The following is a 27,140-nucleotide window of genomic DNA, read 5'->3' as shown; positions in this document are numbered from 1 at the left end:
CCAAACACCTCAGAGCGCAAACATAAAACAAGACAAACAAACATTACAAGGCATAAAAGAACCACAGAAGGTCCATGTCCAGCAAATTCAACAGTTAACTTCAAGTCAGATGAGGCTCTCAGGAGATTGCAGATGAACAAAAAAGATGGAACGTTGCTTTTACCACATCCTACTAATATACAATCCCAGCTGTTTCGGGTGCACCAATGATCAATTTTGATGTTGCGGGCTGAAACTCTTATGGCAACTGCCCCAGTCTTCTGATGGAACTAAGCCAGCACCTTGTACCTCAATGCTTCCCTAAGTTCATACCCTGCTGGTGCCTCCACATTCGTGATAAGAAGGTCTCTATGGTCAATCACAGTTCTTCATAAGGAGTCTTCAGTAATTGGATGCATAAATGTTTTGCCAATACGCAATCTTCTGGGTGACCATGTTTAGGGTTCATATTATCCTGTTGATCAGGATGTACAGCTGCTTGGACTGACTCTCCTGCTCCACACCGTAAAGTCAATATTGAGGATTAAACTCGTTCTCCAACTATGATGGGCATAACTGGAGTCATTGCTTGGGAAATGGATATCACTTATTGGTCTTTCCCACATTTTTCACTAAATCAGAAGTCTTCTGACAGGAGTTATCCCTGGTACTCAAGGTATTTGTGCCCTTTGTTAAGGATTTTGTCAGAGGGCTATTTTTGCCAGGAATCAAAAAAATGTAATTTCTCCAAATAACATTTGGAAGGTGCTGAATTATTTTACATAAAAATAAAACCTCCCTGGCTGTCTCAGAATACATTCGCACACATGCACCCCACTTATCACAGATATCCTCACATTAAATATGAGCGAGATTTCTTCGCTGTTATCACGGGCAACCCTTCTTTGTTGTCCTGCCAGCATGAACCAGTATCGCAACTCCCGCACCCAGGCAATCCTGATAGAAGGGCACAACCTCCCTCTGACTACAGCTCGTCTTATCAGTCTGCTGCCTGGAAAATCTTGCCGCTCTGCACTGCACTGCACAACTCCAGCCAGTCACTTGTTCATCTACATCTGGTTTGAAGACAGTCACGCCAACTTCCTAAACTCACTGACTGGACAACTCACCACCATGAAACTACAACAGCTAGTGAAAGGGGCAACACACTCGGCAGGACACCCACTTGACGCAATTTTCGCAAAGGAAAAACACATCACGACGGCACCCCTGATACAAATACTATGGAGCGACCATCTCATCATCCCATTCGTGATCACCTGCCAACTCAAGTCTACATCCAACCTACTAAACTCACAACCATCACAAAAAGAAACTGGAAACACGTCAAAGAAAGCAACCTATTCGAACAACTGGAGATGACCAAACCCTCAACTACAGAACTAGAGCTAACTGATCTAGACGGGAAAGCAGAGCTACTACACAAATGGATTGCAGATACAATTGACAAGATCGCTGCAGAAAAACCATTCACCCCATAAAAAAGGAGCAATGGCAAAATGGTTCACTCCACTACTAAACTCCATGAAAAAAGAAAACTAAAAGATGGAACTGGAATAGAGGAAAGAATCAAACTCAGATAAAAAAAAACATTCTTCCAGAAACAAATCCGCGCATACAAGAAGGAAATTCAAAAGTTGAAGAGAAGGCATTATGATGACAGAATCACCAATGCCACCAACACACAAAAAGAAATGTTCAACATCATTAAAGAGATGAGAAACCCACCAGGCTGTGAAAACACCCCAACCCCTCAGAGAAACTATGCAACGACCTGGCAGACCACTTCAAGAAATAAATCAATGACATCCGACAAACCATACAAAACAGACCAACCAACCACAACACACAACCAAATGAACCCGCACAGAACCACAGCACAAACTCCAAAACTTTCCTGAAATGTCAGCAGTGGCATTCGCCATGTTGGTAAAACACAGCAAGAAAGCAGGATCACCCATGGATCCCTGTACCCCGGATATCTACAAATCAATCCTCGCACAAGGAACGCCAGCGGAATATTACACAAACCTTCTAAATCTATCACTAGCAACAGGCACTGTACCAAGGACCTTCAAATCAGCATATATTAAACCACTTTTAAAAAACACAAGTGGTGTGGTAGAAGACCTCTCCAACTACAGGCCAATTTCAAACATTCCCTTCCCAGCAAAACTCCTTAAAACCTATGTATACAAACTAACCCAAGATCACGTAGGAAAACACCACCTGCTAGACCAAGCTCAAGTCGGTTTCAGACCTGCAAGAGGAACAGAAACAGCAATACTATCCATCTGGGACGACCTAAAAACGAACGCAGACTCAAACACAACCTCAGCCCTTATTCTGCTCGACCTCTCCGTAGCCCTTCGACACAGTTAGCCATGACACCGTAACCAAAAGAATAGAAGACATAGGCATAATAGACACAGCACTACTCTGGACTAAATCATTCCTAGCAGACAGAACAGAAACTGTATGGATTAAACCCTTCAAATCCACCCCACGAGTTACCGACTGTGGAGTGCCACAAGGATCCTCACTATCAAAACTGTACTTCAACATCTACCAGACTCTAGTTATCAGAATCTTCAAAAAATACAACATTACATGCTACAACTATGCAGATGATACTCAAATCATCTACAAAATCGAAACCGATCACTCAACCCTAATCGAGTGTCTAAAAGAAGTCTTCAACTGGATGAATGCCAACAATCTGAAAATCAACCCTGGAAAGACAGAAATCATGATCATATCCAAAGACCAAGAGAAGAAAGCCGCCATCCTGTGGCCAACGGAAATAGGAATCGCACCATCACCATCTAAGGTAGTAAAAAATCTGGGAGTCCTGATGGACAACACCCTAACCTTAGAACCATAAATAAATGCAACAGTCAAGTGCTTCTTCCTCCTCCACACGGCAAGAAGAATCCTACCTTTTCTCTCCTTCACGCACAAAACACTCACAATAATCGCCCTCATCGTGTCAAGAATGGACTATGCAAACAGGCTCTACCTCGGAAAACCAGAATACCTCCTGAAAAACTACAACGGATGCAAAATACAGCAGCCAGACTACTCCGCAAACTATCCAGAAGAGACCACATCACTCCTGCCCTAAAAACACTACACTGACTCCCAGTAAAACATTGCATCACCTTCAAAACAATGTGCATAATGCACAGGGCAATCAGTGGACAAGGAGCAGAATTTCCTACAAAAGAAAATAACAATCTACAAGCCAACAAGACTCCTCAGGTCAAGCAAGCAACGAAATCCACCTGCAACAAAAACCTTACCTTAAGAAAAAACTTGGAGGCACCTCCTTCTACGACTTAGCCGCAAAAACCTGGAACAACATCCCAAAAGAAATAAGAAACACCAAAGATCACCTAAAATTCAGGGAATTACAAAAAACCTTGCTCTTCAACACCACAGACTCAAAGTGAAAACCCAAACAACAGAAAGGAAAAAGGATAACTAAACTCAAGAGGACACTGACAACACCCAGAACGGATTAAGAAACTCCCACCACAAATAGACAGGTAACGCCAAGTCAAATAGAACACAAGCGACACCCATTAAGACAGAATCAACAACCCCTGCCAAACCCAGCCAATATCCTCACCCGCCCCATAATTGCAACCAGGTACCACACTGCTATAGAGTTATCTAAATGTTAGCAATCACCACACTCGAACTGAGTTGTGGACATTAGCATGTACACTGGCCGTATGAGTGGAAAAGGAAGGCAGGTAAGGTTATGAAGGAGGTGGAGGCCAGATGTGAAAGGTACTGTGAATACCGGACAAGCCCAGATCAGGACAGAGGCGCAGAAATGCTCCCACACCCCATCTGGGGAGATTACGCAAACCCAGCGTCTCACTTCGAGACAGAAATGACTACTAACCAATACACAATCAATTTCCCCCACTGCATACACCTCTCAAAACTCCAAACCAAACACAACCACAAACCTACAGCACAACAAACCGCACAAACTTCACTACATTGCAACAACAAAACATAAAACACACATAGACTCACACAACAGTACACGACGACTAACGGCCGCAAACACCCCAAGCCCAGCCAACGGACCCACCGGACTGAGGCCGCCCACAGCACATCACTTCTCCCTTGCACTTTTCCAGCTTCCTCCCACTAACTCACCCTCCCTTTTTCCCCTCTTTCAGAGCCGCCAGAGCACCAGGGGCCACTCTAGTGGTGATAGTGCGCTGTACAAATGTCCTTTAACATTAACATTAACATTGGGCCTCATTACGAGGCTGGCGGGAGCCGTGTCCGTAATGCAGGCATGGCTGCCGCCGGTATTTTTTTTTTCCGGCGCCCAGAAATGGGCAATTCCCGGGTCATTACGGCCCAGATCCAACCTTTCCAGTGGGGGTGTAGCCTTGATCTTCCCGGAGTAGATTCGTGCCTCTATAATTCCTATGCAGGCCTGCTCCTATTTTGAATGCCTTGTCTACAGGCTTTCTCTCTCCTGGCCATTCTCGCACTGTGGCTACTATCTACCGGCCACCTTCCTCTCAGAGTGGGTGGACCTCTCCTCCTCCCTCCTCAGACCCCGCTAGATCTAACTATCTCACCATAAATACCTTCCAGCTAAAGCGCTTCCGTCTTCTAGGTCCAAATCCATTGTTTCCCCAAGCAGAGAGTGGGAGGTAGATCTTTATCTTTGGCAGGAGCCTTCCTCTGGAAGGGCCTCCATGCCTCTCTCAGACTTGAGCTGGATCTCCTTCATTTCCAGAAGCACCTCAAGACCCTGCTCTTCTCTTCTTCCTTCCCTCTTGCCTTCCTGTGCTAATCCCCCCTTCTGTCTGCTGTTGACGGGCGGCCTGGTCCTTTATGAGTCTTACTGAGTACCAGCACCCCCTCGTCCAGTCTGGTTTAGCACCTGCCCAACTTAGCACTGCCCTTCATGGCTCCCTCCCTGACCAGCCTGGAGGCCCCCCCCCAAAGAGTCCGTTCCACCCCCCTTCCCTGCACTGTTGGGTGATACCCGTCATCCCCAGGCACTTGCCCTCTGGGCTCCTCATAACACTTGCCCTCCCTAGGCTCCCATTAAAACTTGCATAACCGTGGGCCTTCCTGCCCCTGCCCCCCACTCCCTTGCCCCTCCCCCTTGCACTTCTTGCTGCTGTACTTGCACTATCGGAAAGTCACATGGCTTAGTAAGACCATTATAGTTTTTAATCCCCTTGTAGCCCACGCCCCTTGTTTGTCTTGTGACACCTGGAAAAACATTAGGCCTCATGACGAGGCTGGCAGTAGCCGTACCTGTAATGCAGGCATGGCTGCCGCCGGTATTCTTTTTTTTTACGGCTTCCAGAAAAGGGCATTACGACCTTGGTGGACCCGGTATTTGCCCATTCATGGGCACTGGAAAAAATTCTTCCTCATTCCCATTTGAGCACTATAGGGCTCAAATGGGAATGGGGAGATCGCATGCCCTGGCACCGTTTATAACAGTGCCGGTGCATCCGACATACTGTGCTCGCGGATGCCTTTCATTACGCCAGGTCAGACCTGGCAGAATGAAAGGCACCTGTGAGCACAACTCGGAGTTTGCCGGTCCGGATGCAACAATAACGGCATGCTTACCGGTACCGTTGTATCCTGACCGGCAAGCTCGTAATGAGGCCCATTGTGCATATGTGCCTTATAAATATGCATTAAATAAAATTGTTATGATCATAAGAAAACTGGATTAGTGTAATGCACTCCTCGTGGGTACATCAGCAACTAGCCTTGCCAAGCTCAAACCTCTCAAAAATTAAGCAGTGGGTTTACGTCGCTCAATCCACATATCAGCAACATGGCGAGAAGCTCACTTGCTGCCCATCAAAGCCTGCATCTACTTCAAAACCTTATCCGTTGCACACCGTTGCCTCTACAAAGCCTACATGAACAATAGCATTGAAGACAGCATGTGCGCTCATCCAGCAACATCTCTCTTTTCATTCCATGTTACATAAGTTCTGCGTTACAGCCCCATCCTACAGCCCCATCCCTCTGGGACTCCTTACCTCCAAACATTAGAGATGAACGTTCCCTCCCCACCTTCAAGAGACTTGTGGAAATATGGCTGTTGAACAAATATGACTAACTTCAGTCTGTATTGTGATGATACCTGGTGTATTATTGTTTCCTCTGTACACACCCTGTGATATCCCCAGGTTTGATCGTTACACAAATGCTATAAATAAATCAATTAAAAACTATCATCTCTCCAGCTATCTATAAAACCATTGGTATCATGGTGCAATGTCTTCTATCCATGCATTCACAGCTAAACTTGGGTCATCTACTTTCCTTGGGCCTTCAAGCGCATCTAAGTATTCACTCATGCTGATTGTGTGCTGAAAGTTGAGGGAAAAATACTTCTGTGAAAATGGGCAGCGGCAATGGTGAAAAATGAATGAACAGCTCAATGTGTCTCGTTAGGGCTAACAACCAAAGTGTGGGGCACATGTGTTAGCAGACAAAGCGAGGTAGCAAGCAAGGTAAATGACTGAATGTCAAAGGGCAGTATGTGGGGGCACTTGCCTGTGAATTTCTGGCACTTCACAGACATTTCTTAGTTTACCAGAACATTATGAAGTACTTGTGATTGTCTTTATTCAGTTACCTCCACTGACTGATGCTGGGGTAATATGTGTTTTCCTTTATACTCTGTGTGCTGGCTGACTAATGGAGAGTTTCCACTAATTTAGACTGCAGGATTCGGTATCTCATTCGTGCTGAGGTGAAGAAAAAAAGTTGTCGGCTTTCACACATGGGACTGTATTTTGTCTCTAAGAGGATTTCAGAAACAATACCTGATTTTCATTGATGCCCATCTTAATTCATTTTCTTTACTGGTTGGCAATCTGACTTTGCCCTCTCTAACAGGGATTTTTGTATTCTTTATTTTGCTGAAATCTTTTGCTCCCAATTTTGGCAGTATAGACAAATGTTTATTGGGCACCTAACTGGCTCAAATTCATCTTTTAACTGGCATAGTACGTACTTCAATACAATGTGGGGTTGTTGTTTAAGTGCTCCCTATTATTATTTTGGTGTTTCTAGATGCTCCTGCCTATTTCTAAAATGCTTTCTGCAAAAACATAACAAATGTAATAATTAGGCTCACCTTCATGAAAGACTGATGGCTTGCCCTGCCTCCTCTGTCAAAGGCTAAACCTGGTGTGCCTGATGCCCCTACTATTGAAGCCATCATAGAAGAAGTTAGAGCTACCGGAAAGGAAACCTTTCTAGAGAGTAGACCGAGCATAAACGAATTGGGCCTTAAGTATCACATACTGATGACTTGTGTCAAGAATGTTTGGAAGCTATTTTCTGAGCCGGATGCACGTCTTTGGTACACAAATGCACATTTTCTGAAGCTATGGAACTAAGCATAAGATAAGTTGTGTCATCTTAATCTGCTCTTTCTATCGAAATATGCATTTGGCACCTTTTTACGATACTGTATTTTTTGCAGTTGTATGGTATTACTGCCTCTGTGTCTTTTTTGTATTTATTAAGATTATCAGGCTTTGTAGTGTAGGATATTTTATGTCATCTAGTATACCTACTGCTGCTTATGGATATTATCTACCTTCCTCTGAAGTTGGAGCATGTATTGTATAGCACTCATAATGCCTTGTTATATTTTTTGTGGTGGTCCTGTCTCCAACATAGATATACGTACTGATATTAAGTTAAACAACGTATATCTTTTAAGCTATCCACACATTTTTCAGGTATTACAAATGGCCGCTATACATTTTACGTTTCTATCTCCTCTGAATGTTAATGGCCTTTCACACTCTGTTGAGAGGGGAAAAATAATGGACAATTTAGGAAAAACATAACTTTTTTAATACATATTTTGCAAATGTTTAGTGATTTTAATTTGATAGTTGACCCAATTTTAGAAAGATTACTGCTAGGTAATTATAACTACCCCGAAGGCCAGGAGGCATTTGGAGCATTTATAACTAAATGTGTTGACATCTGGAGATTCTCTAATTCTACTACTAAACAATTTCCTTTTTTTGACTTAACATATTTCGCATTCTAGTGCTTAGAAAGGTAGTCAATCTGCTCTTTAAACTTGCTTCTAGCTTGGGCAAAACTGCTGTCTCTTGGAAACGGTCTATTTGTTCATTGGATTTGAATTTAAGAGTTTTAGAAGCAGCATGAATTTGTATGCTGTGCTTGACTTGGACAATTTGACAGCCTATTGAATAATTATTTAGCATTTAATCATCCTATAGGAAAACCACTCTAATTAGCTCTTCGTGTGCTTTCAGGGCTTCAGTGATAAATATTACTATTTCTATTATATCCCAGATAAATAATCTAATATCTTTAAAATGTGACAATTGCTTTCTATAAAACATTACATTTTTCATTCATTTGTTTATCAACTTTAATTACAGATGATACGATTTGAATAAAACTCTATCTTTGAGGAATTGTAAACACCTACATCTTTTATTAATTATATTTCAGGCAAGTCCACACAACTTTCATAAAATCAATAACACAAAAGGAAAACACTACAATTATCTTGAAACCAATCAACCTTAATGAAATACAAAATCACAACGTTCAAAAGCTAAAATAACATATTACATGACAGAATAAATATTTAATTCTGGAGACATCTTGATCCTTGAACATACTCAAATGACAAGTATTAAGTAAGGCCTCCTCCATGGTGATGTCAAGTATTTTGTTACATTCAATACATGTGCATTTTAATGAGGCAGATTTAAGAAAAGTCAGTGTTTCTATATTTCTAAAGATTTCAGTTTAGCAACAATCCACATCTTAGATTGATTCACAAAAAGAGGGCAGAATAGCATGAACTTAAAAAGTGTCTCAATCAACGTTGCTGCAGACACAACATCTACTTGAACTATTAGGTGATCATTTAGCTTTCTATACAGCTAGGGGTAAAATGCTGATACAACATTTTAAAAATAATAGTCTTTGTTGGTGGTTCCTTACTCAATTAAAATACTGTTCTGAGTCAACCATGATTATATTTTCCAGAAAAGTATTTGACAGTCTTGATGCTGCAACAATCTATTTAAAAAAAAAATATTCTGCATGTGCAGTAACAGCACTATTTTATATGTGGTCAGTTTACACATAAATCAGGCCTTGTCAAATCAATTGAGCTTAGATTGCTCAATATTGTTTTTATGTGTAAAAAACATTTCCATTGCACACCTTCGTGTTGGTTTGCCACATTCCATATAGCATTATTAAGAAAAGATAAATCACGTCAGTTAATTCATAGCAAAATTGAATTGGTTTAAACTGAGCCTCATACACAATTGGAAAAAATACCTAGTTCCGAATTCAATGGAATAGTTGGGGTGCCCCTAAGGATCTACAAGAGCTTCTTTAAGAATCATTTTTTTACCTGGTTTTAATGGTCGAGGATAATCCCATAATACTGAATTGCATAACATCTGTGTTTTAAATTGGGCCACGTACACTTCATCTATCAGTATAGTTGCCCTATTCTCAAACCGCTGTGAGAATGCTGATGTGACTCTGCACCTTCTATATAAATGGGTGGTCCTGCAGTTAATACGTTGTTTCCAGGACCCATCCTTGTTGTATCTGAAACCCAAATAATCAAAGGAGTCAACAATATAAGTGATAAAAAGCTAATAATTGAATTTGAACATACATAATCAATGGCAATTCTAGCAATCAATTAAAAGATTACGGGGATGATTTACAAAAGTATTTTTCAATGCGAAAATCCCATTGATAAACACTTTTATAAATCAGGCCATACATTCACCAGAACTAACAGCTATGCATAAGGCAGATGGTAGGTTGGTGCTATCTCAACAGTATATTATGAATCAATTATATAACCTTTTCTCTGGGTTATATTTTATTATTAGTGTGATTAAGTCTATAAAAACATTTAGTAAATATACATAATAATTAAATAACACCAAACATTATTTTAAAAAGTACAAAATCCGTAGCAGTATCATTTATATACAATTATTTAAAATACGTATTCCACTAGAGAATAAATATCTCCATATGTCTCAAAATGGTAATTCATTAAGTATGCTAGCAGAACAATAAGATTCATCTTTAGCTTCATGAATGTATACTCACTTACGACTATCATAACACTGTTCCCCAAGAAGCTTATGCCTAGGCTTTAAGAACCTGGTGAGAGCTATAATGAGAGAAGATTGTCTCCCTTCGATCAAACAAGCCCAGAAAAAATCCAAATCTACTATTCTAAAATTATGCACAAATCTACCTACTGAGGATTACAATTCTCCAGTCTTGTCTCACCATACAGTAGAGTTAAAGGTATTTAAGAGTATCCATGTTCTCCAAATCCTTACATAATTGTCAGCAACACTTTTTCTTTGGGACACCCCTTATGGGCGCCCAATCTGTACCCAAAAGATTGAATCAAAAATGCATATTATATATAGCATATATTTGTATCTGATGTCCATATAATATACAGAGGAAGGGACCCAAAAGCTCTATAAAGAATTACATGGTCTTCCCATTTTTTATGTTTGTTTTCATTTGTGAATACCGACAACCCCAATCCTATAATTTCAGTTTGAATTTTTACTTTGGCAGGTTTTTCAACAAAAGTTGTTGTGTCGACTCTATATCACTTAAGATGGCCTCACATTCTCTTACAAAATTCATTATAGATTGTGAGGAGTTAGCTAAAAACATATGATTCAAATGTACATATAGCAAACTTGTTGGAGGGTTTAGAATCTTAAGAAAAATTGCTAGCCTATTCCAATGTATTAATGATTTCCATGACTGTAAACCCAATTCCTTGCAAACTAAATAAAAAGGAAAAGCATTAGGGAGCCCAACAATATTTTGCCGGAAAACCCTTTTCAATTGCACTAGCAAATGATCACTAAGGAGAAAAGCAAATGTGCACCCAGTAAAGGTGGTTTGACCAATTACAACCTGCCTTTCCGGGGCACGATTCTGCCTTCACCGCCCGCGGCAGTTGGAAAAAAAAATGTGAACATAAATGACTGCCTCCTTTAAAATAGGAAAGGAACTAGGTCCCTTTTCAGATGATGGTGTCCATTTTTTAACATGTTTTTCATGGCCACTGTCATCCGAAAAGGGACCTAGTCCCTTTTCAATTTTAGGGCAGTGGCCATTTTCAAAACATTTTTTTCCGAAGGTAGAGGTGCTTGCGCAGAGCACATCTCATGTAGGAAGAAAAAGAAAATGAAAACTATACGCGGCTCGGGAAATCCGAGGGTGTGAAAAACTCGGGCCTACAAAGCTCAGACTGGCGGGCCGTTAAATCCCATGTCCACCCCGCCGCCGGGGAGTGAAAGTTACATTCCATGCCATATAATAAAGATGGCACAACTTTCCCCTTATCAAATTTCATCAGGGATAATAGAGTCTATTCACAATATTTTATCTTATTTTTTTTCATTTGGCGCTTAGGGGAGACATTTTTCCCTTCAAGTGAACAGTTAATGTATCTGAACTAAGTTTCTCATAAGTAGGGAAGCCAAGGTAAATCAAATTTGCTACCACAACAATAGTTTTATCATATATTAACCGTTTAAAGGTCATGGGTGAAACATACTATGTATGTTTATCAAAATTACCAATTTACTTAAATTAATCTTTAAACCATTTAGTTTAACACATACATTTAAGGATTGCTGGAGACCAGTTTGTATTTTATCAAAAAGAATAATGTCATCAGCAAATAGAAGAAATGGTTTTCTTATCTGATACAATTCTGGGGAAAAGAGGACTGATTCAATTTGTCATCAAGATCTGCCTGAAACAACGGAAATAACGTGGCGCCAGTACACAGCCATGGTGGAGACCAATATAGGTGTTGCTATAGGTGTTGATGAACTCCCATTAAATGTAAGCCTTATTTGAATAGAGGCAAAACAGTGATGACTGATGATTATTTCAACAGACCCTCATGACTTATTCCAGAGGCATAGACGGTGCACAAAATCAAAAGCCGAAGATAGATCTACACAAGCTAAATAAATGGGAGTACCCTTTATGTATGAAGATTGATTCTGCAGTCAGTTAGGTATAATCCCATTTACAATGTTTCCAGCGTGTGTTTTAAATTATTCGTTTTTTATAAGTGGATGGCTTGTTAATGGAGATTGCACAGTTATTTAAATGATCTAATAAAATTAAAGCAAAGATTTTTGAAGTACAATCTAATAAGGCAATTAGGTGATAAATCATCATATCTGTTTTATCACCGTTATTGAAAATTGAAACTACAAGATACTGCTGCCATGAAGAAGGAAAGGTCCAATGTATTTGTATAGTTGTAGATAAAATACATAATAGATTTGCCCATCGAAAGGTATCTGCCATCAGTACTAAGTTCCACAGCCCACCCAGGCCAGCAACTCTAGAGCTTATCCTTTCCCTTATTTTTGCTTCAATTTCTGAACAAACCAATTCCATGCTAATAAGGAGTTTGTGTTAAAAAATGATGTTCCTAGATCAGGAGAACATTTTTCTTTTTACAACCACTTTGAGTCCTGGACCAGATTGCCCATAGGGTTTTTTACAATCTAACCCAGACAATCTACCAATCTTTCAAAATATGTAGGATGACCTATTATCAATAACAGATAACATTAGCTTACAGTCACATGTATACATTGTTATTCTATACAATTTAACCCAATTATTGTAGCTCTGTTTGATTTTCCTTATTTTTCCAATGGTATTGAAAGAGAGAGTTCTTTACTCTTGGCTAAGATTCTAAGTTCTCAACTAAAGCCTGTTTCCTTTCTACCACCAAACCAACATAGGCATGACAGGAATCATATTTCCCAAATGTAGGTCTCCTAGGTGTATCAGATCATTTTTTAAGAATCCCCTTTGAGAGAACAGAAAAGGTTTGGTAGTCTCACAAATATGCACTGTACAACAGAAAGGTGTGTTGACAGTCATATAACCAGGGATAGTTTATTTAGTTCTATTCAGTTATAGAGAAACTTAATCAGAGCATAGTTGAATTCATTGACACTTTCCAAATTCAAAAACAGTTGAGGTGTGTCAATCACTGAATCAATAATTCAACAGTTGTGCCTATGCCTGTGCGAGTAAGAAACAGTTGAGCCTGTGCCAATCACTGAATTAATAATCAAACAGTTGTGCCAGTGCCTGTGCCTGTACCACTTATGTGCAGCGTTTGCCAAAACTTGTCCTGCTTATTCAAATTGCCGTACTGCCCATGGTTCAATACTTCTAGTGTTATTTATTGAGGTTTAATAATTACCCTTCAGTAGAGATGTATTAGGTTATATAAGTTCCTATTCTGTGAGACATATAATAGACGTCCAGACTCCTTGGTTGAATGCACGGGGTCAAGAGATCAACATTTTAAGGCAGGTTGTTAGTCCTGTAATGAGCCAGGGACATTGCCCTTGTTTGTTGTCTTGTACGTGTGTAGTGCTTGTAGTAGCCAACTGTATCTCATCCATGTTATTTTATGCAACAAGAAGTTGTTTGTAAACGAGTTTCCAAAGTGTAATATTGTCCTTTGCATTGATCAACATGTTAGAAGTCGTCAAGCTTCCCATTACCGAAAAGTATTTGAATGTTCACGTCGGTCTGAGTATGTTAGGTTTGAGAAGGATCTGTCCATGCCCATTGCGTCCCGTTACTACAGCAAACAGTCGTCTACGGTCACCACCCTATCTCCTGTGAGCATACGCAATAGAACGTAGGGCCAAATCTGGTCCAGGACCTATCTCTTATGAGCATACACAATAGAACCAAGGCTGATGGCCAATCACACAGTCACATCTTAGACACATCCACATGAACACCACCCATCTGTCATACCTCTCACATGGGCTCATCTCAGACACATGTGACAAACCACATGCATGTCATGAAATGCTGCAGTACAACACGCAATGCAAAAGTAAGACCATTGAAATTACACATGGTTCATAGAACACATGTAGAGCACTGCCTGGGACATGCACACCGACATCCGTACAAGCAGCATATTTGCTGTAAAGCCAAGGTGCACACTCCCACCATACATCAACATGCACATGCACTGTGGAGGCCAGCAACACTGGGACACTCACCTGATGACTCCAGACGTTGCTGCAAATCGCTGATCTGGGTGTGCAGAGCCGGGTAGAATTTATCCAGGACCTGCATGTCGGTGGTATTAATCCGACCCCTGCGCCCACCCTGTTTGGCACCAGCCTGGAAGGAAGCGCAGGGCCTTGCAGTGGGTCCTGGATTTGAGGACCTCCCAGCACTTGTGCATGCGGTGGTAGTCACGGGGTGCCACCCCCTCCACGTTGATCGCACCCATAATCTGGTCCTAGATCAGCTTCCGTCCTTCCTTGCAGACTTGCATTGGTCCGGGGAAGAGGGCATCATAATGCCTCAGGATATGCTCCAGCAGGATGTCAACTTCCCTAGCTGTGAAGTTGACAGCCGTCTGCCTCGCTGCCATGGGGTTGCCACTAACCTCTGAAGATGATGGTCGAGACATGGCAACCCCCGAGTCAGGTATGGGTGGGCAAGGTGGTCCTGGGGCTGGGCTGTGGAGCAGTGGTGATGTTCTGGCACGTTGGGAGTCTTCTGAATCAGCCGAGGTGGTCAAGGACAGGAGCTCTTGCAATGGCTGGACAGCGGGCACTCAAATTGCAGGGCAGGTGAGCAGCAGGCACACACAGTGGTCAGGCAGCAGCAAATGACTCATAGGAGGCAGCTCAGGGCAGTAGGAGGCAGGAAAAAGTCTTGTAGGCAGGAGTGTGTGGGTCTTCCGTGTGACGGTTACTCAGACCGTTGGAAATTCTCACTCTCTCTTTCAATACCAATGGAAAAATAAGGAAAATCAAACAGAGCTACAATAATTGGGTTAAATTGTATAGAATAACAATGTATACATGTGACTGTAAGCTAATGTTATATGTTATTGATAATAGGTCATCCTACATATTTTGAAAGATTGGTAGATTGGTGCAATCAGAGGAAAGGGCCTAATCGCATAAGTTACATGACATGCGCTGGGCGCTGGTGTTCAGATTGGATATAAAGGAGTGCGTAGGAAAAACATTAAACCACATGTGCAAATTGGAGCAGACGGACGAGTGGACTTCGGAGATTTTGGGGTGCCACGCAATTTGTTCACTACTGTGACAGTGCAAGCTTCTTATTTTGGTTGGGGATTTTCCTATGAGCACATAGGTGTGTCCTTTTCTTTTTTCTGAGGCTAACGGTGAGTCGCGTACGCATTATTCATACTCTGGGTGCCCCTGTGTATCGTGTACCCCCATTATTGACATCACAGTAGCTTTCCTGGTCTTCGTTTATGCATTTTTTGTGTTGCTGGGTGCCACAGCGTATCGCTTAATGCTTTTCCTTTTCACGGGAGCTACCGAGGGGTCGCAAACACGCATCTTTGATATTTGGGGTGCCTGTGCATTATGCGCCCTGTTCATTTTTTAACCAGGGGTAATATTGAGCCTTGCTGGACCACACAAGTATGTTTTACATCACATACCCTGCTCCCTCACTCCTATTGCCCAGGACAATTGCTTGTTGTGCCTCCCATTGTACACTCCCATCTGTACCATGGTTGAGAAGGCCCAAAGAGGGAAAGGTGGTAGAGGTGGCCAAGGTGGCCAGGGATGGGGATGTGCAGAGAGAGCTGTGCACCACCCCCAACAGGGTCAGGGAGCTGCAGGTGATGGTGCTGTCCCTTGCACCCAGGTGCAGGGAGCTGCAGGTGATGCTGCTCTCCCCACCATCCCTGCCAGGGTCAGCTCCTGTCCTCAACAACCAGGGGCAGGGAGCTACAGTAGTATCTGTTGTCGTCCCCCCAGGTACACAGACACGCAGCAGCAGTTGATGTCTGCGCGTCCGAGGGGAAGGGAAGTCCCTGCAAAAAACCTGACCCCAGCACCCTGGGTCAAGGATCTGCAGGGTCATCTGTTCTCCCAAGCACCCAGCTTCAGGCACCTGCAGATGCAGCTGCTGCCCACAACTGCCAGGGTCAGGGAGTTATGACAGTAGCTGTTATCATCCCCCCCCCAGGTACACGGTCATGCAGTGGCAGCTGATGGCCGTGCGTCCAAGGGGAAGGGATGTACAGTCAAAACACCTGGCACCAGCACCCCGTGTCAGGGATCTGCAGGGTCATCTGCTCTCCCAAGCACCCATTTGAGGCACCTGAAGATGCAGCTGCTGCCCACAACCGCCAGGGTCAGGGAACTACGACAGTAGCTGTTTTCGCCCCCCCGGTACCCGGTCGCGCAGCAGCATTTGATGTCCGTGCATCCACGGGGAAGGGACATCCCTGCAAAACACCTGACCCCAGCACCCTGGATCTGGGATCTGCAAGTTCATCTGTTTTCCCAAGCACCCAGGTTGAGGCACCTGCAGATGCAGCTGCTGCCCACAACCACAAGGGTCAGGGAGCTACGACAGTAGCTGTTGTCGTCGTCCCCCAGGTACAACGTTACGCAGGGGCAGCTGATGGCCGTGCGTCCAAGGGGAAGAGATGTACAGTTAAAGGCCATGGACCCAGCTCCCAGGATGAGGGACCAGCAGGGCCAGATAATGACCCAACATCAGTGGGTGATGGCATGGCCCAGGCCACTAGTGGTCCAGCCCCTACTGCCCTGAGTGGTCCCAGCCACACACGGTGTGCACCACCTTCCAAGAGGCAAAAGCGTGCAGAATAGGGAAAGGCTCAATCCCAAAGCACGGCAAAGGAGTATGCCACATCGAGGAAGAGGAGCTTCAATGATGAGGAACTCCAGATCCTCGTGGACTGCGTGCATGAACACCAACATGAAATGTGCGTGCGGCCAGGAAGCACACATACTACTGCTCAGCGTATGTCCACTGGCAGCGAGTCGCGGATCGCATCAACGCCTTGGGCAAAGATAGGCGCACTGCTTGTGGGGTCATTTGTGCACCACCAGCTGGAAAGGACCTATAGGGAGCCGGCAGGAAAACACTGGCCCCCACCAAAGACCCACACACAGACCCCACTCTTCAAACCTCCATTTCAACATCAGAGACCCACGACACTGCCTGCAGACCCGCAGCTCTCTGCCATGATGAGGGAGCCCGAAAATCGTCAGTTAAATGCGAATCAGCTGAGGTAAGCCCTCTGGGGCTCTCACGCTCACCTTTTAACGAGCCCAGCAAATAACACACTCAAAGTATTTTGGCATCTAAATTATGCCACTTGATGCCTTTTGACCTGCGTTACATGGCCCATACTCTCAAAGGCCCTATTTCAGCAGCCTAGCCCTCGGTGCTTCTCGAGCACACACAGCATTGCAGCACAAATTCTCGCCAAAGATTGCGGCTCCACCTTCAGGCACTGGAGTGCCCACCTGACATCCTTGTTGGGATCAGGCTGCGGTCTCCATTGGTCCACCACCAGCTGAAAAAGACCAACGGGAGCCGGCAGTCGAACGCCGGCCCCCACCAAAGACCCACACACAAGACACCTGTTAGTGACTGATTGTGCCGATGTGCGGCGTGCGGCACAGCTCTCTGTTCCCCACTTCTCCGGAGTTAAGCCCACACTTCGCCTCTCTGCGGCCCACACTGGACACAACCAGAATTCTCTCCCCTTACAACAGCGCTGGATATCTTCGCAGCGGCGTGCATTGAACAGGAACTCTGAAAAACTTGAAATCTTTATCCTGACTGTCCCTATCATGCAACACTCTTCCATCCTAGTCTAATACGACATCCAAACACAGGCAAATGCAAGTTACTGCATCTATGACCTAGCCTGCAACGATATTGTGTGTTGCACCTAGCCTGCCCTGATTTGATGTTTTGCACCTTGTCTGCCCTGATATTATGTTTTGCATCTAGCCTGCCCTGATATTACGTTTTGCATCTAGCCTGCACTGATATTGCGAGTTGCACCTAGCCTGCCCTGATATTGTCTTGCATCTAGCCTGCCGTGATACTGAGATTCGCTTTGCATTTTTCCTGCCTAATGCTGTGCATCACTGTACACACCCACAGCACCCACCTGATACCCAGCCATGCATATCAAACATCAATCCCCCACCTGTCAAGCCAGTCAACACCACAACACAACCTTATCAACCGCCAATACCTCCTCCGTACCCTCCATCCTTCAGAGAAATGTCAGACTCAGTGATAAAATTACATCCACTCATTACCCTAGGAATACCCATCAATCTAAGGCAAGCAACCACACCACACCTGCAACAAACAGGACCCACAACAAGAATGAAGAAACCCAACCAGCCCTCCGTCATTAAAGGTGGCCTCATAAACGCCAGATCTCTTATGGCACATGCTCTAGATATCTCTGACATCATCACCGTCAATGACCTAGATTTTATCGCCATAACAGAAACATGGCTACACCCAGCAGCTGGCCCATCCCTTGCACTCCACCTACCAGAAGGCTATTGCATCACCAGAAAGGACAGAACCACCTCCAAGAGAGGTGGAGTCGCCTTCATCTCCAAAAAGAACCTAATCATAAAACAACTATCCAACCAAGCTTTCCCATCAGGCGAATCCCTGTCAGCTAAAATAACACTCTTCGCAAATCAGCCTCCACCCTCCTCCACCTGATTTACAGACCACCAGGCCCTATCTCATCATTTGAGGAGGACATAGCCACATTACTAACATCTGATCTAAAGCCCACATCCAAGGGCATCATTTTAGGAGACTTTTACGTGGGCCTCAACAATAACAACAACAATCAGGCCTCCACCCTAGCCATCACTATTGAAGCTTTAGGCTTCTCCATTCGCTCCACCAGCCCCACTCACACCAAAGGCTGCACATTAGATTGACTAGCTGATCACAACTGCACCACCAACATAGCAAACAATGACGCCTGCCCATGGTGAGATCACAATACTGTTCACCATCAACACACCTTCACACTCTAGCACACCCACCACTATCTTACCTGCTACCCAAGTTTGCAACCTTTGCAACATCACATCAGCCAACATGCTCCCACTACTCACCCCAATCATAGACCATAATGACACAACTACCGACTCCACAGCATTAGTAGACATCTACAATCAAACTATGGAGACAGCCATCAATGAAATAGCCCCCGTCGGCTCCTGCAAAGCCAAACCTCAAGCCCACATCAACCATTGGTTTACACCAGAGCTCAAGAACCTGCGCAAAAACAAAAGAACTGCAGAATCTAAATGGAAGTCAAACCCCAGCCTCGACAACAAGACACAATTCCCCTCCTTAGCCACAAAATATAAAGAAGCCATCCTTCTAGCTAAGAGCAATGCGTACAATGCACGCATAATTAATGGCAAGTCTAGCTCCAAAGAGCTTTCTCCATGCTGTGAGAACTAGAATCACAGGCCCCAGACAAGACCACTAAAGATCAGGCCTGTTGCAGAAGTATACAAAGAGACAAAATCACCACATTACAAAAGAAGATCAGTCTAAATAAATGAAACTTGCCCCCCCCACCCAACCATCTACAGCAGAACACAATTCCACAAAATCCCTTCCCAGGTTTCAATTCTCACCTATTACGGTAGAAGAGACCATAAAAACCATAAAATGCCTCAAACCATCTAAATGTTAGGGATACATTTGCCCGGCAACCCTAGTCAAAGACTACGCTGAGAACATAGCTCATCACATCATTAATTAATAGTTCCTTTACTTCCAACAAAGTACCTAAAAACCAGAAGGAAGCATGGGTACTCAACTACAGAAGAAACCCACCCTGGACCCCAATGTTCCAACAAACTACAAGCCCATCGCCACAGTGCCCTTCTTACTATAAATCTTAGATAGAGTGGCATATGTACAAATTCAGAACAACCTCGAAAAGCACAACCTACTTGGCCTGCACCAATCAGGTTTTAGACCCGGCCACGGCTTCGAAACAGCCCTGGTTGATCTCAAAACCCAAATGAATCAATTTAGAGACAGGCGACCTAGCTATACTCCTCCAACTGGACAGCTTGGCAGCGTTCGACTTGGTGAACCATAATATCTCATGCTGTCACCTGGCTAGCGATGGCCACTTTTCGCACAATGCCATAAATTGGATTAAATCATTCCTGTCAAACCGCTTCATGAGAGTCTTCTCCCACAAAGCAGCTGCACCCCCCCTTACCAGTCACATCCAGGGTCCCACAAGGATCTTGAGTCCCCCCCACACTCTACAATGCATTCACCAAACCACTCTTTGACCGACTGGAGAAACTGGGTGTCACACAAATTATGCTGATGAAACCCAGATACTCATACCTATCACAGGCAACCATGACACTGACTCGAAATCCCTGAAAGCCATCTACTCTGCCATCCAAGCGTGGATGGCACAACACGAACTCTGCCTCAACAACGATAAAACTGAGATTCTGATCATAGGCAGCCCTGCTAGACTGAAGAACTTCTCATCCTCCTACACTTCATCATCAATGGGAAAACAATCATAGTGACCAAAGAGGTCAAAACCTGGGGGTTTACCTTGACTCTGCATTAACTCTCCCTCGACAAGTCAACTCCATAACCACAGCTTCTGCTTACACAGCTAAACTCATTACTGCCTGCAAACCTCTACTTACTACTCACACTGGCGAGAGCCCTGATCCTCTCCAGGATCGATTACTGCAATGCCATCTTTGCAGGTTCCTCAGCCAAGAACATCTCCAAACTTCAGATTGTTCAAAACAATGCTATTCGAGCTGCACTCAGCATCCCTAAATCAGCTCGCATAACTACCACTAGATGAGACATCCACTGGCTATCAGTCAGAGACAGGATCAAATTCAAGATACTCTCACTGACGCACAAATGCCTGTCCAACACTGCACCTCGCTATCTCTCAAGCCAAATAACCAAAGTTCAACCATCTAAACCTACCAGATCACCATATCTCAGTCAGCTTGCCACCCAAAGATTCAAAAGACAAAAAGCAGGTGGCTCTAACTTCCCGTTTATGGCTGCTGCCTACTGGAATGCCATGCCCCCAGAGCGCAGCAATGACCCTTCACTCTGGTCGTTCTGAAAAAAGCTCAAAACCTGGCTTTTCAAACAAGACCTCAAAAAACAACCACTCTTCACCTCGCTCCCCAGCCCCACTCCTTTGTGATCCCCACATCGCCCCCAACCTGACCCACGCAGCTGACCATTCCCTACCTAACTCAACTCTTAGCGGTCTGTCCTCGCCGTCCACTCATCTTATTCAGCCTGAACCACCGCCTCTCTTTCCTTCCTTCCTCATGGGACTCCTACTGTGGAGGCAAAACACACCAGCAGATCTTCTCTGGCTGTCAGCCCAGCCACTGGTCCCACCTTTAAAACCACCTTTCCCTCACAGCTGCCATGCCTCTGCTGTCACCCCGTCCTCCCACACAACACCCTACTAAACCTTTTCATGCTCTCCACATTCCCACAATGCCCATGAGCTCTTTCCTCACATAACATCCAGTCTCACCCCATCCTTCTCACCCACATATACCCTTCTTGGTCCATGAGCCCACTTGGGCCAGGAAGATAGAGAGAGAGAGAGAGATACAATCTTTATTCGGAAATGTAAATTCCCATCAAAGCACACACTTGGCAATACAGTAGAACAATACAAATCATTAAAATACAGTATAAATCCTGCAATCCACAAAAATAAAATGTGAAATAGGGGCAATAATCACAACATTAAAACTGCTTACGCAGGATAAGAGCCCGGTCAATATATAAAAATACATTATTAGCTGTCAGTGGGTTCGGAACTTTGTGCTGAAGAACAGGAAATCCCCACTCTATGGAACAGGCAATTACAACATCTACTTTAGCAGAAAAAGGGATCCAGAGGACATCATTTTATAAATCATTATCAAAATTTTTTATTTAAGATGATACAAAACTATTTATGAAATAAAGCATGAGTGAATCAAAAAGAACAACAATTAAATGCAGGTAAAATCACAACTGTAAAATACAATAGAGATGGCACAAGTCATTTGCACCCATCAATAAGGTAATCTATCCTAATTCAATCATTCATCAACAACCCTCTATTCACATTTATAAAAAACACAAAACAACATTTCATGCCAACACCAATTAGTAAACATTATTCAAAAACGTGTGTTTTGTTTTGGCTTTTTGGAGTGGATCTTAGTGACTGTTTTATAGGCCACAATCGTATTTCCAAAACTGTTACAGGACCGACCGGTTTTGACGTGCAGGTTTAGATTCACCACTTCTTCATCAGGGGATAAATGACATTCTTGCATGTCTTATTTAGGATTCATACTGCAGCTGCAGTCCTTGAAGTCGTGGATTTCCTCCATGTATGGCCAGCATGATGGTAGCGTAAGTCCTACGACTCATGTAAGGATCAGGCTAGTCACATCGCTGGATCCCCAGAGCATGCAGAGCCGACTTCAAGGACTGCAGTTTATTTTGCCGCACAAATTCGAAGGGTATGATCTATGGGCAAACCATCCAATTTTACCCTGTATCTCAGGATTCAGCCGTTAGTTTGAGATACCTTTACAACTTGCTGCTTCACATGTGAAGACCAGCCCAGATGACTAGAAAGTGTCACCCCAAGGTAACAAACGATTTAACCCATTCAAGGTTTTTCTCCACTACTGATATGGCATTCCCTCTCAGTTTGCTATTACCGACACACAGGACCTTTGATTTTCCTGCATTAATGACCAGGCCTTTCTCTATCATATAATCATAAAATCCATTTACCAATCTTTGGAGGGTATGTTTTGACATAGCCATCAGGACAGCATCATCCCCATATAAAAATGCACACACCTTTTGGTTAGCTATCCTTGGGATATCACTCACTAAGTTAGATAAGACGTTCGGCAATGAATTTATATAGAGTTTAAAGAGTGATGGGGCCCAAACACATCCCTGTCGCACTCCACAAGTGATCTTAAATTCCTGTGTTTCTTGGCCTTGGTTTCCCATCCTTACTGTTGCCGTCAAGTAAGTGTGAATATGAACCAAGGTCTGTAACAGCTCACCTGGCATTCCCATAGTGTGTAATACGCCCCAGAGCTTACCATGATCAACACAATCGAAGGCAGTTGAGAGGTCCATAAAAGCTAAGTAGATTGTGCCCTTATGGGCACAGACATACTTATCCAGAACCAAACCCAAATGTATTATCTTATCAACTGTTCCAGTGCCCTCTCGAAAGCCATATTGGTACTCCGAGAGGATCTGGTTCTCGGTAGTCCAAGCCAAAATCTTTTGATACACTAGCCATCCAAACAACTTTTTAGGAACTTGGGGTTGGTCACCCTAGGCTACCTGGGGGCAACCAGATGTGGACTCCCTGCTCACTGTGCTTAGAGAGGCTCAGCTTCACCTCACTGATGATGCCCAACAAGGCTGAAACACGTGCATGGGGTTGCTGTTGGTACTCTTGTTCAGAGAGGAATTGCCATAGCATTTCGGTGCTGGACTGCCCATGTGGGCGGGACAAACACTAATATGCAAATGGATATTTCCCATCTGTGAAAGGTACAGTGAGCAAAAAGCAGATGGCTGTGAACTCTCAGTGTGGTTAATAACCACTGAACAGGCTATCATGCCTTGTTCTACTGAGAGAGGGGTGCCTGCTACCTTTGTTGAATTCTTTGAAGGAACTTGGGGTTGGTCACCCTAGGTTACCTGGGGGCAACCAGACGTGGACTCCCTGCTCACTGTGCTTAGAGAGGCTCAGCTTCACCTCACTGATGATGCCCAACAAGGCTGAAACATGTGTATGGGGTTGCTGTTGGAACTCTTGTTCAGAGAGGAATTGCCATAGCATTTCGGTGCTGGACTGCCCATGTGGGCGGGACAAAGACTGATATGCAAATGGTTATTTCCCATCTGTGAAAGGTACAGTGAGCAAAAAGCAGATGGCTGTGAACTCTCAATGTGGTTAATAACCACTGAACAGGTTATCATGCCTTGTTCTTCTGAGAGAGGGGCGCCTGCTACCTTTTTTGAACAATTTTCTGACGTATCAATAAGTGAAATTGGGTTGTAACAGGCTGGGTCACACTATTGATATGATAAGTGACCACTCAACCTCTTATGCCATCCACCTTCTCAAGGTCATGGTTTCCGTAAAGTACTGAAAAATGCTTAATCCATCTCACCTCACCTTACCTGCTCAGCATGCTCCTTTGTTAACGTATTCTCAGCATGCAGTTTGTCTACAATTACTCTCCAATAATTCCTTGAATTGCCCAACAGGGCAGCCCTCTCCAGTTCATACCAGGCAATTTCCACCCGTTCTAACTTGCTGGACTTTAATGCGTGCTTATGCAATGTCCTGGCTGCAATGATATGTGTCTGGGATCAATTTTGGGACCTAAGTGCCTGTAGGAGTGCTTTTATTGCCAACCTACATTCTGTGTTAAACCACGCCAACCTTTTTGGACCCGGTTGGTGGGTCTTCTCAGTCGTCCTGAACTCCTGAGATATAGAAGTCATTATGTCTGCCCAAGCTTACCATTTAATCTCCATGAGAGCCTCTGGGTTTAAGCATCTCACCAAGTTATCTATGGCTATATAGATCACCCTGGACACTAAATAATTGGGACCCAACATACCCCACTGCAATGTTTTATACATAGGGTTGTCAGGCAGTTTCATCCCTGTTAAAGACCTCTCATTCCCAGACCATAATACTAGAACGAGTGGGTCATGGTCGCTTTCCATCCCGGGGACCACCCGAAAATCATTTATCCAATGGCAGTCCTATACACCTAGGATGATATAATCATTTATCGAACAATATTTTGTATTTACGGAAATGTTCTTACCCGGATAATTAGACGCAAATCTCCCATACACTGTTCTTGGGCCAGGAAGATACTACTCCCACCAGCAAGGGTCATCCACCCCAATGCTTCTGTGACATCTTCTTGTAGGGGCCACCCTGACCCCTTCCTGCACTGCTCTTCCTAGCAGAGGCATCCTACCCTCTGCCCTTCCTTCTGCTGTGTTAGGGGCTGTGTTGCTCTTTCTAAGCTGTTCATTAACGCCAGCCAGAAGGACCGTCCTGATCCCTTCCCTATTATCACCTTCTGCTCTGTTAGGGGCCATGCAGTGCACTTTACCATGATCCTATCCACTGTCCGGGAAGACCTTCCTGGAATTTACCCCTATTCCACCCAATACCAGGGAGGGCATCCACCTCCTACCCCACGCAATCTTCCACAGGCACTTCTTCCCCTGGCCCCTCTTTACCACCGCCAGGTTTTGCTCCCTTTCCATATCACCATTCTCACATGACAACATTTTCCCATAAACCACCTTCCTCCCTGACCCCAACACTTTGCCCATCTTGACCGTGACTACCATTAATCCTGGGTGCCCTCCCAACTGCCTGCCATGGCATGTCTACCCTACGGATCCTGGCCCCTTTCATCTTTTCTTTAACCCTCACCTCTTCTGTCACAGCTGACGGGCTGCAATCCACCACTGCTGCGAGTGCCCTGTCCGAGGCCTCCCTGCACTGGGGTCTACCACCTTAGGCCTCCCCTCCCCTGTGACCTCTTGCACTACCTCCTCCAGCTGGTCTTTGATACCTTACTTATGAGGGTCAAAGCCTCCCACAGGGCCTATGCGTTCACTCGTCCCACAGACATGGCACCCCACTCCACCATGTTCCCGCCCAAAAAAGACCCCCCTGTAACTCTGGTTCCGATCTCCCTATCCGTGGCCCTTCCCTTTTAATCATCTTTTTTTTAAGCCCCTACCCCACCAGTCTCCCCCAAATACCCTCCAAAACATCCTGACTTCCCCAGACCACAGAAACACAAAGCGATGCCCAGCCAACAACATTCCTCACGGCGCAAGCCCCTGGGCACAAGGGCTCCCCTGGGATGCACCCAGCACTGCTCTTCCCCCTGCCTGCACACTTTCCTGTTCCCGCACCAATGGCCAAGGAAGTGAAACAATCTCCTCACAACGCCAATGAGGCCTGCGCTGACACTGCCACCTGCTTATAACATGCTGCACCGCACTACAACCAACCAATATCCTCCCGCATATGCTCCCACTCTAACCCCGTACACCACGGCTAGCCAACTGGGCCGTGGATGGGCCCCTGCTATCCCCACTTTTACATTGACACAGAAAAACCAAAAAGGGTGGGCTGAAAATGCACCCACCCTCATGCACGAAACAGGGAAAAAGGAGTCCTAGACCTGCTCATCTAACTGCCAACAACAGCCCGGGATTCTTTACCAGAGGCAAACCCCCACAGGAAGAAACCCTTGTTCCAAAAATGCCTGCGCAACCCCCTCCCATCCGGCAAACTGTGGTGCTGTCCCCTTAAGGGACGCGCATGCGGCGGCGTGAGGTTTGATGCTGCTGTGTGCATTATAAATAAAGGGGGCGTTCCCGGCCGCGGGAGAGCGACTGGGGAGCCCGAGCTGAACAGACATGTGTGCCTGAGTCTGTGGGGTTGGGGGCTCACGGGGACCACTCCCAGGTTCATGGATGGACGCCCAACAGTGGCGATGAGGTTGGTGCGTTGCCAAGGCCCAGCGGTGAAGAGTTCTTCAATTTTTGATACAGAGCGGATCACATTGTGAATTCGTTCCATGACGAGGGTCGAGCGAACGCCACGCGGCAAGCAGCCATTTTGGGTTCCTGATAAGGAATACTCACGGGGCTCCGGTAGGGCCCGTGCAAGGCATCCGTGCCTAATTTTTGGAAACATTGATAGTGGGCAGTCATACCTGCCCACACATGCCTGAATTTTTGGTTTTATTTAATTTTTGGGCAAAATACGTTGCGTGAAGGGAGGAGAGGGGGAGAAGATGCTTGGGCCTACTTCACCCCTACACCTCCCTGGCTCAATTTTTGGGACATTCATACTGGACTACAGCTGCCCCACGACATCCTGCAGCTGAGGTTCTCCATCTACTTTGTCTCCTTCATCATCATGCCCTGCTTCTCTGTGTAAGGGCACAAGATGGACTGGCAGCATTCTGTGGTCTGCAATCTCTGCTACTCACCATCATCATCATCATCATCAGGTCTGGACTGGTGCAGTCTAT

Source organism: Ambystoma mexicanum, chromosome 5q (genome assembly GCF_040938575.1).
Source record: "Ambystoma mexicanum isolate Mex_15411 chromosome 5q, UKY_AmexF1_1, whole genome shotgun sequence".
Classification (NCBI taxonomy): Eukaryota; Metazoa; Chordata; class Amphibia; order Caudata; family Ambystomatidae; genus Ambystoma; species Ambystoma mexicanum.
Note: the sequence above shows the minus strand (reverse complement) of the source record.